We start from the raw sequence: 13913 nt of genomic DNA, 5'->3' as shown, positions 1-13913 counted from the left end.
CCATCATTAGAAACTAAAGGCGGCGTTACACGGTACGATATATCGTGCGATATGTCGTCGGGGTCACAGAATTTGTGACGCACATCCGGCATCGTTAGAGATGTCGTACCGTGTGACACCTCCGAACGACTGTTAACGAGCAAAAATACTCACCTTATCGCTGCTCGTTCATTTCCATAATGTCGTTCCTCCTTCTGCACGCCGGTTGTTCATCGTTCCCGAGGCAGCACACATCGCTACGTGTGACACCCTGGGAACGACGAACAATAACTTACCTGTTCAATGAGGAAGGAAGGAGGAGGGCGGGATGTTATGTCCCGCTAATCTCCGCTTCTATTGGGCGGCCACTGTGTGAAGTCGCTGTGACGCCGAACGTCCCTTCCCCTTCAGGAAGAGGATGTTCGCCGCCCACAGCGACGCTGTTAGGGAGCTAAGTACGTGTGACGGGGGTTTAACGACTTTGTGCGACACGGGCAATTAATTGCCCGTGACGCACAAACGACGGGAGCGGGTGCGATCGCTAATGTGATCGCACGATATATCATTTCGTGTAACGCTGCCCTTAGCATGTATCATATGGAGATGGTAGTCAGCACCATAGCAAGAACATAATTGTGGAAGGGTTCAAACTCACATTCTTATTTGTGACACTACCTTTTATTGTTTCTTCCTTTGCAAGGTTTACAGTTGCATTGACGAACAAATCAATCTCGTGTATGCTGATGTTTACTATTTGACCATGGAATTGACTGTTTAATTTTTTTGTTATGTTTAAAAATTTTAATAAAAAAGATGTTTTTAAAAAAAAAAAAAAAAAAAAAAATAGCCGGTGTCTGTCTTTAGTAGCCACGACTGAAGACAGCTTATTTCACCAAGAACAAAAGGATCGGCAGTCCGGAATAAGACATGCTGCTTCAGACAATTTAGTATAATCTGTATCAATAGCTTGTGAACTAAGCTCATGTGTTCTTCACCAGTTCTTATATCTCTTGACAGGGCACCGATTGGTTATCAAGGCAGCCAAGGGCCTGCTGAAGGCCGGCGCCACCCCCCCTCACCCCCCCGGAAACATATCTCACTCATATTTGATTCTTATTCCCAAAGAGAGAAGGGATCCCAATGCCTTTTCTAATTACAGACCAATTGCTCTCCTAAACTGTGACCTGAACATTTTTAGGGCCGTTTCACACATCCGGCATTTCGCCGGATTGCCAGATCCGTCACACTCTAGTACAGTGTCAATACTGTGCAATGGCATCGTGGCAAGCTCCGGTCACATGACAGCATGTGACCGGAGGTTGCCGCGATGCCATTTGACATTGATAAGGCAGTAAGACCCTCATTTCAGATTCTAATATAACATAATGCTCAATACAGATTCAAAATGCTTAACACAATTTTGCTTGGTCACGATGACCCGTAGACTATCAGGTTATTATACAGTTTGTACCAGGCACACCTATGATTATATGACTGTAATAAAGATAATTACGTGCAAAGAATAATTTTCCACAAAAACACATATTGATCAGCTATTACCTAACTATGTTGAAACTGCAGATGTCAGGAATAATATTAAAACATGATCATGCGATGCATTAGCTCATAATGAACTTTGGTTAAACATGCCTACCCATATGTCTGTATAAATATGGGTTCTGTAATAAAGACGCTACGCTATGCTATGGTATATGCCATCTCTAGACTCGTCATTGTGTCTGTCAGGTGGCATACGGTTGCAACCTTACCAACCAATTTGGCATCCATCCAATATATCTGAAGTGGTCTCCTTCGACCCCAAAAGTATCAACTCGACAACATTATACTGTATTACACTGTACTGGAGTGTGCCGACGGCAATCCAGCAAAATGCCGGATGTGTGAAACAGCCCTTACCTGTCTACTGGCAAACAGACTTAATATCTGGCTGCTGCAACTAATACACAAAGACCAAGTGGGTTTTTGTCCCTTTCCGCCAGGGACGGGATAATACTAGGAGGATGGTGGACCTGATATATGTGGTTAACAAATGTAAATACATAGCTCTTCTTTTAAATTTGGACACCAAGAAGGCTTTTGATCGCCTCACTTCGTCTTTTATGTTTGAGACGGTTAGAGCTTTGGGGATTCCAGGCTGCTTCCCTACAGCTTTGAGAGCCTTATATAAGTTTCTCTCAACGTCTATTAAACTCCCTCACTATAATTCTCCCAATTTTAACATCTCAAATGGCGCAAGACATGGCTGTCCACTGTCGCCACTTTAATTTGCTATGCGTATTGAGCCATTTGTAGCAGTTGTACGTCAAAATTCTAAATTTTTGTGGGTGGAAATAAAGAGGAACATTTTTAAAATCTCACTATTTACAGTGATGTGCTACTAACTCTTACTAAACCTCAAATCACATTGCCTAATCTTATAGAAGTTCTTAGGGAGTCTGTATGCTTGTCAGGCTGTAAGATCAATGCCTCAAAGACAGAGGCTCTCCCATGGAATATTCTACCGGATGTGTTGGATTATCTTAAAACAAATTATAAGTTCCGTTGGACAGTGGATGCTATCAAACACTTTGGTGTAAATTTAACATCTTCCTAAAATACTTTATATTTGGATAACTTTCCCTCCTTTTTAGAGACCTAAAGAAGTTATTAACCAAATGAAAATCACACTCAATTTGTTTCTTGAACATTTGGCAGCAGTAAAAAGGTCTCTCCTTCCTAAATTAATATATTATTTGGAGACCCTACCTGTAAGAGTTCCTTTGTGGGATCTTAAATCACTTCAAGCCAGCATTATGAGATTGATATGGAATGATAAACACCATAGAATATCCAAGCTAACCCTTACTACTCACAAGCTACAAGTTGGTCTTTCAGTACCAGATGTTATAAGTACTATAGGGTTACGTACTCACCTAAGAGGGATCGCATCATGAGCCTCCTTGTAGGCATATAACATGAATCGAAAAGTTGGGGTTGACTTTCACACTCCCAAATGAGCTGCTGTTGAATTATCGTTCTTTTAAATTACCATCTCCATTGTTAGGACCTATTCAGTTCACTATTGACATTTGGTGTTCATGTTAATTAAGTTTGGGTTGGTGTCTCATAACTCATCCATGACCATGATGTCATTTCTTTATCAACCCCTGATTCCTAATAGTTTGCACTCGCCTATGGTTCACCCTTGGAATTCAGATGGTCTGTTAAAGGGAACCGGTCACCAGTTTTTTGCCCTATAAGCTGCGGCCACCACCAGTGGGCTCTTGTATACAGCATTCTAACATGCTGTATATAAGAGCGCAGGCTGCTGTGTAGAACATAAAAAACACTTTATAATACTCACCTAAACCGGTCGCTGCGGTGGATGTGGCTCAAATGGGTATCTTCATCCTCCGGTGCCGGCGCCTCCTCTTTCGGTCATTTTTGTCCTCCATCTTCTGAAGCTGCGGTGCATGACACGTCCGACATCATACACACTCGCTGGCATTCAGGTCCTGAGCAGGCGCACTTTGATCTGCCCTGAACAGTGCAGATCAAAGTATTATAGTGAGTATGCGCGGGACTGACGAGTGTGTATGACGAAGAAGGACGAAGATGGCCAAAAGAGGAGGCGCCGGCACCGAAGGACGAAAACGCCCATTTGAGCCACATCCACCACAGCGACCGGTTTAGGTGAGTATTATAAAGTGTTTATGTTATACACAGCGGCCTGAGCTCTTATATACAGCATGTTAGAATGCTGTATATAGGAGCCCACTGGTGGTGGCCGCAGCTTATAGGGCAAAAAACTGGTGACAGGTTCCCTTTAAGATATGCTGACTTGGTCAATGGGAATATTTTGGAGATCCATCCTTTTAACTATATTAAATATAATTTTTCAATTCCTAATCATGAATTTTTCCATTTCATGCAGATCACATCTCTAGCAGTTTCTCTTTTTGGATTCATGACAGTTTTCCAACCAACAGAGTTCGAAAGGTTATGTAGAAGAGAAATTTCTACTAAGGTCGGAGTCACACTTGTGAGTGACTCGCACGAGTCTTGCATCACCTGGCATGGCTGCACACTCTCCTGACAGAATCAGGTCAACAGCATGTATTTCTATGCAGCTGACCCGTTCCTGTCAGTGCAGTTGTGAGAGGTGATGCCATGTGAGACTCGAGCGAGTCTTTCACATATGTGACTCTGGCCTAAGGCCGGCATTACACGGTACGATATATCGCGCGATCGCACCCGCCCCCGTCGTTTGTGCGTCCCGGGCAATTAGTTGCCCGTGGCGCACAAAGTCGTTAACCCCCTGTCACACGTACTTACATCCCGGACGACGTCGCTGTGGGCGGCGAACATCCTCTTCCTGAAGGGGGAGGGACGTTCGGCGTCACAGAGACGTCACACAGCAGCCGGCCAATAGAAGCGGAGATGAGCGGGACGTAACATCCCGCTCACCTCCTTCCTTCCGCATTGCCGGCGGGACTCAGGTAAGCTGTGGTTGTCGTTCCCGGGGTGTCACACGGAACGATTTGTGCTGCCTCGGGAACGATGAACAACCGGAGCACAGAAGGAGGACCGACACTTTGAAAATGAACGACGGGTCAACGAGCAATGATAAGGTGAGTATTTTTACTCGCTAACAGTCGTTCGTAGCTGTCACATGCTACGATATGTCTAACGATGCCGGATGTGCGTCACGGAATCCGTGACCCCGACAACATATCGCCTGATATATCGTAGCGTGTTATGCCGCCCTAAGTGTTACGGTTGCTGTGGCACTGGAGACTATGTTCGGATTTCTTGCTACTGCACATGTGCGAGCACTGGAGACGAAGTCCTATCTTGGAGCCATTGCACATGTGCGGGTGACATCATCGCTGACACGAGGTCACATGTCTCTGACACCTTCTATGCCGATTGGTCGCTGGTCATGTGCTTGTGACGCTTTGCTCGGTGATAGGCCAGCGTGACGTCATTGCTGTCGTTCTCGCAGCGGATTGGCTCTGGTGTCCTCCATCTTGGATGAGGCACAGACTTTATATAAGACCCTGACGCACGCCGCCCAGCGCTCAGTCCTCTTGGTTCCTGCATAGGAGTAGACGCTCTGTGCATGTCCCTTGCGGCACCTACTCTATCTAGGTGAGCGTTATCCGTAGGGTAACGCTCTTGTACCTTGCAGCTTATGCTGTGGTCCGTATCCTCGCACCTTAGTGGAGCGGACATAGGCAGGTGCTTGCTGCACATGGTCTGACTGGGCCTTGTGGTTCTACTCTGAGGTGAGCGCTATCGGTAGGGTAGCGCTCCTGTACCTTTCAGCTGTACTGTTGTCCGTGTCCTCACACATTAGTGGAGCGGACATAGGTAGGTTAGGTGGTCGTTGCCTTCTAGGGTAACGCTCCACTACGCTGCCTCCTGCAGCAGTCCGTATCCTCGCACACTAGGGGAGCAGTCATAGGCAGGAGTTTCAAGCTAGCAGCCTTGCTGCTGTCCGTATCCTTGCACCACAAGTGGAGCGGACATAGGTAGGTGCCATATTGCACACACTACACCTAGTCTCTGTGACTTAACTGAGACAGGTGCTTTCACGCTCCCAGACTGAGACTTCTATGCACTTTTATGTTGTATTCCTCACTCTTTTGCATTTCCACTCCTATGTTATTCTAATAAGGTAGTCGCTGTGACTTAAACAGTATACGCCGCTATTGGTCTTCGTGACACTGTAACGCAACAGTGTCAGTACCGCTTTGGTTGTACAGGTTTCCCCTATCCTCTGCCATACTCTGCAGCAGAGCTCTGCACGGTGGACCCTGACTGTCGGATAGCCTTCCATTCCCTTATTATCCGACAGCCCCCGTAACACTAAGGCTATGTGCCCACGGGGACAGTGTCCTGCGGTTATATCCGCAGGACATTCCGCAGGTGCACACAGAAAACTGCAGCAAAACTTCTGTCTGTTTCCATGCTGCGGATCTATTTCAGAATGTCCTGCGGATATGGTGCGGGCATTCTGCATTGAGGATACAGTACCATGGCTTCGGCACTGCATCCTCAATGCAGAACAAGTGCTGCAGCGATAGGGGCATTCATATTACTTACCTCCATCATGCAGCACCTCGCTTTCCGGCGGCCGGGTCACTCTGTCAGCGTCTGGTGCACTGTGCTGGAGAAGGTGGGCGGGCCTGCACTAGCTCCGGCTGTCACATGACCGGAGCTCATGCAGGCCCCGCCCATCTCTTCCTTCCTGTACCTGGATCGACCGCGCTCCTGTGCATCGGACAGAAAAAGTGACATCGTTGTCTTCTATCAAGGCAGGTAAGTATATGGGACCCTGCGGAGAAGTCAGCAGGAATAATTCCCATGCTGCTGATTTTTCCGCAGGGAAATCCGCATTATTTCCGCTGCGGAAAAAAACGCAGCGTGGGCACAGCAGTTCCCAACTGCCATAGAAATGGCTGGGGAGTAGCTGTGCTGCAGATCGTGGAAATTCCGCGGATTTTTCAACAAAAAAATCCGCGGCAAATTCCTCACTATTTCCGCAGCGTGGGCACATCGCCTAAGGGTCTGAACTCTGATAGCTAAAGGATTATAAATACGCCATTGGTTGTTCATAGTCTCAAACACTCTTTAATGGTGAAATGGAAGTCTTTTTTTGGGGAGGGAGCTATCACCACAGACTTGGCAGACCATTTAGAGTAAGCCAGCAAAAACATCAATTTTCACTCTTTATAAAGAGAATCAATACAAGATCAAGATACTGACGTCCTGGTATCAGACATCAGAGCTTTTACATAGGCTTAATCCCCAATTAACTGATAAGTGTTGGCTTTGTGGTTCTTCTTTGCCCCATATTATTTGGTTCTTCTCCAGACTAGTGGGGTTCTGGGAGACAGTTAAAACACTGATCCAGAAAGTGTTATACATAGAAGTACCCTTGGACCTCATGATTTACATCCTCAACATTACTCCTAAAATAAATGGGTAAACATTCTTCCAAATTGCTTATACATTTAAAAGCTGTCAGTTTCTCTTTTTTGAAGGAAAACCTCTTTGCCTTCTAATCAAGATTTGCTAAGTAGAATTTCAGATATAAGGTGGATGGATAACCTGATGGCGACATTAATACAAAATTGGATTTATTCAAAACAAAATGGGTACCCTGGGATTATTTTTGGGCTCAAAATACTGGTTGATGCTTTTACGACTTTTCCCATATGTTTCTGACCTAGATTTAACTGGTAACTGAAGGCTAATATTAAAGGACTTGGACAACCCCTCCATAAAAATAAATAAGCTTATACTCACCTCTGGTGTGGCCACGGATCCAACGATGTCTGAAGCCGTGTTACCAGGGCCCACATGATATTATAATGACATGCAGCCCCGCAACCAATCAGTTCTGGATTGTTCCATCTGCGAAAGTTTGAGCAGGAAGTCAGCATATGGCTCACATCATGCTCAAATGTCCGATGGCGGGAAGACAGATGCCGGACCCTGATTGATCGTGGGGCTCGCATGTCATAATGTCATGTGAGCCCCGTAAACACGGCTTCAGACATCACAAGAAGCGTGGCTACACCGGAGGGGAGTATAGGCTTATTTATTTTAACAGGGGCGAACAAGGGGATTGAGAAGGGGTTGTCAAGTAGTGGTACATGGGCGGGCATTTTCAATTTTTTGTTTTTGGTTCCACACTATATCCGATCATACTGTTGTTCAAATACTGCAAGCAGCTCACACGGGGCTGATCACCGAGCGTATCTGAGCCCAGAGCTGCTCGTGCAAGGTAAGTTCGCATGGAAAGCATCCGAACTCCAAACCCGAGCCCTGGTTTTTTTTATAAGTTGTGTGTTACAATTTTATGGTAGATCAGTTCATTTTATTATGTTTTATGCTTACTCTTATGCTTATGTAGCTGTCACGTCCCCATCGGAGTCCGCTCCTGCGACTTCTGCTCTGATCGCCAGACGACGCCATGTTCCCACTATGGATAGTGCTGGTGATGGGAGAGTAGTTGGTGCCCGTGGCTCTGCGGAGCACAGGCTCCGCTCATCCACTAGGCTGGGTTTCCCTGGAACCTGCAGTACCACTGGCTGACTGTAGGTGGCGTGTGTCTCCCGGCTCAAGTGGCCAACATTCACCTACAGCCTATGGGAAGACACCACACCCTTCTTATTCCCTCTCCTGTCACATGATCACTGCCAGTGATAGCTCTGTTCTCCTGGCTCATGTGCTGTTTGTATTGTGATTCCTGTGCGCTGACCTTGCTTGTGTTTGACTACCTTCCTGCCTGTCGTTTTTGTACCTTGCTGCCAGTTCCGGATTTGACCCCTGCTTTGTCTCCTTACTACGCCCTTGCCTGCCGATTCTGTTCCTGTTTTGCATCTCCTGGATTTTGACCCTGCCTGACGACCACGGACTACAGTCTACCACAGGTAGCGATCTCTGAGGCTCTGTGTAATTCCAAATCCCTGTACAGGGGTTAAAGGGTTGCAGAGTTCTTGGGGTCCTGCTTTGTGAGCGGCTTTTCACTAGATTCCCCTTACAGCCAGTCTGAGTCTGTGGCTCCTATCAGGCATTACAGTAGCCCTACCACTGTCTGTTCTGATATATCGCCTTGACATGCCTCCGATTGTACAGTACATTAACTTAGGACTATGTCTATACTGACCCCTCAGGCTAACCGTGCTTGATATCTGTGTGTGTGTGTGTGTGTGTGTGTGTGTGTGTGTATGTGTATGTGTATGTGTATGTGTATGTGTATATATATATATATATATATATATATATATATATATATATATATATATATATATATATATATATATATATATATATATATATATATATATATATATATATATATATATATATATATATATATATATATATATATATATATATATATATACATATAATCTCTATCCTGGTTTGACCTATAGCAAATATAGCATTTATAACGCATGTCTGTTCTTACTATATGATACTACCTTAATCTCAATGTGCTGCGTGTATATTTAATTTGTACATATGTAAAATATTGTAAATCATGTCACTATTTGATGTGTAAATATTTTTCGTTTCTTTTTTAGGCTACTTTCACACTTGCGTTGAACGGCATCCGTTGCATTGCGTTGTGTGACGCATGCAACGGATCGTACAAAATAACGCAATCCGTTATAGGTTTTTTTTCTTGACTACACAACTGGGCATGCGCAGTTGTGTAAAGACGGACGCGTTAACGGAATCCGTCAGATTCTAATGGGATCCGTCACCATAGGCGTCCATTATAAAAACAATGGACGACAACGGATTCCTGCAGGTTGAGTTTTTTTGACACTCCGCCAAGCACAGAAAAACGCTGCATACAGCGTTCCATCCACCAGGCGGATGCAACGCAGTGTCACCTGACGGATGCAACGCAAGGCCATCTGTTGCTAATAGAAGTCTATGAGAAATAAAACGGTTTCCTGCAACGGTTACCGTAATTCCTCAAGGCTGCGGATAGCAACGGAAGCCGTCCAACGCAAGTGTGAAAGTAGCCTAAAGAGGGCTTTACACGCTACGACATCGCTAATGCGAAGTCGTTGGGGTCACGGAATTTGTGACGCACATCCGGCCGCATTAGCGATGCCGTTGCGTGTGACACCTATGAACGATTTTGCATCGTTGCAAAAACGTGCAAAATCGGTCATCGGTGACATGGGGGTCCATTCTCGCATATCGTTGGAGCTGCAAGTACGAAGTAGTTTGTCGCTCCTGCGGCAGCACACATCGCTCCGTGTAACGCCGCAGGAACGAGGAACCTCTCCTTACCTGCCACCGGCCCCAATGCGGAAGGAAGGAGGTGGGCGTGATGTTACGTCCCACTCACTCCACCCCTCCGGTCACAGCGACGTCGCAGGGAAGGTAAGTATGTGTGACGGATCCGGCCGATGTTGTGCGACACGGGCAGCGATTTGCCCGTGTCGCACAACCGATGGGGGCGGGTACGCACGCTAGCAATATCGGGACTGATATCGCAGCGTGTAAAGTAGCCTTTAGGCAAAACCTTGATAAAGGCCAATCTTGGCCGAAACGTTGGCTTTTGCACTATTTCTGGTTGATGCGTTTGTTTCTTTTTTTGCAGATAGTGTTTTATTGACAGACTATTTCATCCAAATTACTTTTGTCCTTTTGTGTGCTTGGGATTTACCGAACTATCTTTACTACATCCCGACCTGAGCAAATCGCTACAGTTGGTGTTTGGTTTGAAAACTGAACCTCAGGTTGGTTCATCTCTACAGACGACTCATCCGGGAGGTCAGAAAACAGCGCAGACGAGCAAGTGAGGAACCGGCTCGGCTCTGGGAAGTGTTTTCTGCCGGATGAACAGGAGAAACACATTTTTGGAGACCCGTTGTAAAACCGCGATAATTCCTGGTAAATACGAAGGTAGATTATAATGTAAACAAAAAAATAACACAGAAAAGGAAAACAGCTCTAATGTACAAATAACAAGTGCTCCTATTATCACCCCTCCCCCCACAGATCAGAGAGCCCTGTGCTCCTGCCCCAGCTCAAAGGTCTTCTCACAGACGGTGACAGGAGCGCAGGGCGCGACTGATCTACAGGGGGCTAGAAAGGCCTCAAATATATAGAAGACATACAAGTCACAAAGTTATTTACCCTTAAAGGTGTAAGCTCTCTCTGGTATTGAAAAGGTTAATTTCGCCTGCGCCCAGTAATGGGGACTCTCCACATACCTCCACCTGCAGAGCCGCACACTAGATATATGGCTGCTCTGTGTTTATAGGACCTGTGATGATGTCACATGGAGGGGAGGAGTCAGGGGTCACATGATCAGCTTCTCAGTGTATGCAGGACTCTGCTGTGCTGGGTGTCATGGGGCTGGGTGAGGGGAAGTTTATGTGTGGGGTCAAGAGGGGTTTACAGTGTAGATGTAGCAGAGCCGTGTGTGTACGAGGTGTACAGAGCAGAGCCGTGTGTGTACAAGGTGTACGGAGCAGAGCCGTGTGTGTACGAGATGTTCGGAGCAGAGCCGTGTGTGTACGAGATGTTCGGAGCAGAGCCGTGTGTGTACGAGGTGTACGGAGCAGAGCCGTGGGTGTACGAGGTGTACGGAGCAGAGCCGTGGGTGTACGAGGTGTACGGAGCAGAGCCGTGGGTGTACGAGGTGTACGGAGCAGAGCCGTGTGTGTACGAGGTGTACGGAGCAGAGCCGTGTGTGTACGAGGTGTACGGAGCAGAGCCGTGTGTGTACGAGGTGTACAGAGCAGAGCCGTGGGTGTACGGAGCAGAGCTGTGTGTGTACGAGGTGTACAAAGTGGAGTCTTGTGTGTATATCGTATACAGAGAGGAGCCGCGTGTGTACGCCATCATTGTATGGAGCCGTGTGTGTACCACGTGTACGGAGCAGAGCCGTGTGTGTACAAGGTGTACAGCGAGGAGCTGTGTATGCTGTTGTGTGTGTGCTACGCATACAGAGAGGAGCCATGAATGTGTGATGTGTATGTGACGCTCCTGGACTATCAGGTCGTCACAGGGTATTGCACAATATGCCCTCCTGTGCAGTATCCACCTCCTTCTTGGTTATGGGTCCCCAACTATATGGTGTTGCCTAGATCAGCTAATCAAATCCTAGGTACACTCTGCACCACACCCACCAGACACACCAGTGGACGGCTTGAGTGGAATAGGGTCGCCCACCTGGGGGGTTGGAGAGTCAGGAGTAGAGAGTTGTGTGTTAGAAGTGAAAGAAAGAGGAGGTCAGGAGCAGGGCTACTAGGAGGCAATCTAGGTGACAGACGGTGGTCTGGGCCTAGAGGAGCTGGACCCCTGGTCGCAGGGGATCGTGGCAAGGGGCACGGATCTGTCGAGGAGGACAGCTGGCGGCCTAGCACCATCACCGGGCTGGGACCAAGGCACGACGGGGTACGGGGAGCCTAGGTCAGGGAGTAGCTTCAGGCAACCTGACAATTTACCCGACAAGAACGGAGCCTTCAAGATCCGCTCTCCAGAACAATCACTAGACATCCCATTGAAATAGCAGAAGCATTTGCGAAATACTATGAGGCCCTGTATAATCTAAAATATGATTCCAATACGTCACAGCCGACTCAAGTGGATATACAGGGTTTCCTAGACACCCTGGATCTTCCCCGGGTCTCAGATGAGCAATTGGAGGAACTTAATCTTCCCTTTACTACACATGAAATCCTAGGTGCCATCAAAATGACTAAGTCTAACTCTGCCCCGGGCCCCGATGGGCTGCCATACGAATATTACAAAGAATTTACATCCACTCTGTCCCCCTTTATGTCAAGAACCTTCAATTTTTGGCAAAATAAAGGGTCAATTTCTCCAGACAACTTAGAAGCGATAATTATCACGCTACCCAAGCCAGGGAAACCTGCAGACACCCCGGGTAATTTTAGGCCCATTTCACTCCTAAATTGTGATGTTAAAATTTATGCCAAACTAGTGGCAGATAGACTTCACAAAGTGATCCCGACCTTAGTGGCTCCAGACCAAGTTGGGTTTGTGACAGGGAGGCAATCTAAGGATGGCACCAGACGGATGCTTGACTTGATTGGACTGGTGGAGATATCGGGTGAACCCAGTGTATTCCTGTCTCTTGATGCTGAAAAAGCCTTTGACAGGGTGCACTGGGGATACCTGGAGAGAGTTCTAACAAAATTCGGGTTCTTGGGGAAAATCAAGTCATCCATTCTAGCCCTCTACTCTTACCCAAATGCGTCAGTGTTGACATCGGGGTTTCTGTCATCTAAATTTCAAATAAGTAATGGCACCCGCCAGGGGTGTCCATTGTCTCCCGCTATTTTTGCTTTAGTGGTAGAACCTCTGGCGGAAGCTATACGAAAAAACATAGCCATTTCTGGTATAAGAGTTGGGGAATTTGAACATAAACTTGGTTTATACGCAGACGATGTGATAATTTCCTGTTCTAACCTTGCAGTGTCGATTCCAGCAGTGGTGAACACATTATCAAACTTTTCTAAAGTGTCGTATTATAAGCTTAATGCGGCAAAGTGTTTGATACTGCCGTTTAATGTACCGGCGGAGGCCAGGAGTGCGCTGGAGGGGGCCTTTCAATTCAAATGGTGCGACAGGGGGATACATTATTTGGGTATTAAGCTGACACCATCGCAGATGTTAATTAAAGAAAATTTGGAACCTCTGATCCAAAATTTAGAAAAGGAATTGGGAAGATATGAAAAAATATCATTGTCCTGGATGGCCAGGATACAGTCCTTTAAAATGGTTTTCTTACCCAAAATATTGTATGTGCTCAGATGCCTTCCCATCAAAATTTCTCACAAAACCCTGATGAAACTTCAATCGTTGACTAACAAATTTGTCTGGGGTAATAAAAGGGCTAGGGTCGCAGGTAAAGTGTTATACCCCCCATATGACTTAGGGGGATTGGGCACCCCAAACATAACGGCATATTAGCCTTACTAATTGAATCACTAAAGGAATGGTGGCGTCCAGGTAATTCACATAGATGGGCTCAGATTGAAAATTTCCTGTCCCGCCAGGGCTCGGTCAGAAGAATGATGGAAGCAGAATATTTGAGCCGTTCACGGTTCTCCCCGTGTGTTCCCACCATGTCAGCCTCCCTGGAGGTCTGGCGAAATGACTTGATTCATAAGATTCAGATTCCTCTTTCAGAGATTTCCCTCAAGTCGTTGGAATCTCAAATCCCCTTTTTGAATCTGGCCAGGTGGGAGGGATCGGGCATTACAGTGCTGGCGCACCTATACTCTGATTTGGGTGTTAACCCCTTTAATGAAATAGTACGGGAACACCCCTCTTTAAAGGGCTGTTTCTATCAACACATCCAAATTAGTCATTTTCTGGCCTCTAAATTTCCTCCAAAGTCAAAGCCTCTGTTACCTACA

At 46.5% G+C, this 13913-nt stretch overlaps 1 protein-coding gene across 1 annotated transcript in view; it reads right to left on the bottom strand.

Moving 5' to 3' along the window:
- Positions 1-10761, bottom strand: part of LOC142312897 (uncharacterized) — a 148041-nt gene extending 137280 nt beyond the window's left edge. Inside the window, exon 1 of the mRNA XM_075351883.1 lies at positions 10657-10761. The gene's annotated coding sequence lies outside the window, so the exon portion shown is untranslated. The remainder of the gene's footprint in view (positions 1-10656) is intronic.
- Positions 10762-13913: the final 3152 nt, after the last annotated feature.

Source organism: Anomaloglossus baeobatrachus, chromosome 5 (genome assembly GCF_048569485.1).
Source record: "Anomaloglossus baeobatrachus isolate aAnoBae1 chromosome 5, aAnoBae1.hap1, whole genome shotgun sequence".
Lineage (NCBI taxonomy): Eukaryota > Metazoa > Chordata > Amphibia > Anura > Aromobatidae > Anomaloglossus > Anomaloglossus baeobatrachus.
Note: the sequence above shows the minus strand (reverse complement) of the source record. Positions and strands in the feature narration are given on the sequence as shown.